This window comes from Myotis brandtii, unplaced genomic scaffold, assembly GCF_000412655.1.
Source record: "Myotis brandtii unplaced genomic scaffold, ASM41265v1 scaffold388, whole genome shotgun sequence".
NCBI classification, from domain to species: Eukaryota; Metazoa; Chordata; class Mammalia; order Chiroptera; family Vespertilionidae; genus Myotis; species Myotis brandtii.
The window spans coordinates 1,343,126-1,345,278 of NW_005364882.1; positions in this window are offsets into that span (position 1 = coordinate 1,343,126).

Consider the following 2,153-nt stretch of genomic DNA (forward strand, 5'->3'; position numbering starts at 1 on the left):
ATTAGCTTCATTCACATCTCAGCCATCTCAGTTTCATGGTGTGCCTCAAGCAATGTGTTTCTAACAAGGCTAATCATAATCAAGCTATTTGCCTCCATTTTCTCATCCTAAAATTGGTCTAAATTAGTCCGTGTCTCTTAAGATTGTTGTGAGGATTAAGAGTTAAGGTTGGTAAAGTGCATGGCATTAAGTGAATTCAGTATTTTACTAATAATGACTTTGAAGTTTATACATAATTTTTCATACATATCTGTGTATATATAATTTTTATATATCCACAATATATGTAGACATATATGTAAATATATGTAACTATATATTTATACACACAAATAGGTGTATATTCAGACATATATACACAAACATATATACTAGTAGTTAGCATAGATACATTGTTTTTATTGTAATGCCATTCTTGATTATTTTCTAACATATTTTATCACTTATATGTGGAATCTAATAAACAATATAAGCTAATAACAAAGTGGTGACAGACTCATGGTGGATACAGAGAATAGCCTGATAGTTGTCAGAGGGTAGGGGTTGGGGACTGGGTGAGAAGGGTGAAGGGATTAAGCTAAGAAAAAAAAGAAAGTCACATGGACATGATAATAGTATGATGATTGCCAGAGGGAAGGAGAGTTGGGAAGTTAGAAGAAGGTAAAGGGGGAATAAATGGTGATGGAAGGAGACTTCATTTAGAGTGGTGAACAGTAAAGCACTTTCCAACCTTAACTCTTAATCCTCACAACAATCTTAAGAGACACGGACTAATTTAGACCAATTTTAGGATGAGAAAATGGAGGCAAATAGCTTGATTATGGTGTGTCTCAACGCATTGCTTGAGACACACCATGAAACTGAGATGGCTGAGATGTGAATGAAGCTAATTGTCAATGATCTTCCTGGAAGGTATCACACAATCTCACTCATATGTGGAATCTAATGAACAACACACTATACAATATACAGATGATGTACTGTAGAACTGTATATCTGAGACCTATATAATTTTATTAACCAATGTTACCTCAATAAATTAAATAAAAATAAATAAAATCATTCCTTCTAACAAAAATAAATATAATGAACATATTGTAGCTAGCAATATAATTTGCATATAGTACAGAGTATGTCTGCATTATTCAGGATGCCACAGTGACAACAACAAAAAACACTTAGAAATGGCAGTGACTTCATGAAATACAATTGATTTCTTACACATGTAAAGTCTGAAGTAGGCCATACAGTCCTATATATATTGTTAGCTAAGCCATCAGAAACAGGGGCTTCCAAAGATACTCCAACAGGTCTTGAGAATAGTGGGGACAAATTGACAGAACCAAAAAGGGCTGGTTTCACTTCCATTCATATATCTTGGGTAGAATTCAGTCATGTGACCTAACCTAACTTAACTATGGTATAATATAGGTTTAGAGACTTCCTATGTCCCCAAGAAGAGGAAATGTAAGAACTCATAAGACTGGCTGCACCACAGTACCTAGTGTAGTGTGCTGGGTACGTACTATAGTATTTACAGTTGTAGTGGAAAACAATACTTTATAACATTTGCATTAATAGATAAAATCACAATCCATAAATCTGTCATATTTGAATTCACCTGTATCTCCATAGGTTAAAGAGCTAAAATATATTAACTTACAGTTACTTCTCTTCTCAACATTAATTTCTTTCTATTTCTAATTATCTACTTATATAAGAACCATGGGTGGTGTTCATCACAACCGCTGCGACCAAGCAGAAAGAAATCAATCCTGGAGGGGTTGTCTTGGCAACGGCTGCACCCTTCCCCGAGCTGTTTCCCTGTTTCCCGGAGCTGTTTCCCAGAGCTGTTTCCTGTAAGGGCAGGGTTTGAGGCAGGAACCCGCCCTGGGAGCGTGGAGGCATTTCTTTCTAAAGTGTGTCGTGCCAACACGGCCAGGGGTGAACCTGAGTGGGGTCGGCTGAAAGGCTTAGAAAAGGCAGACAAGATAATGAGAGCCGGGTCTCAGTGGGAGGCTGCTTCTCTGAGAGACAGCGACCATGCCCACAGCCATGCCTTTATTTTATAGCAGATGCTATGAGGTAAAGTAAGGGCATGACCAAGATGTTTACAACATTCTCCTGGGTTTCAATCCTACTCAACTACATGC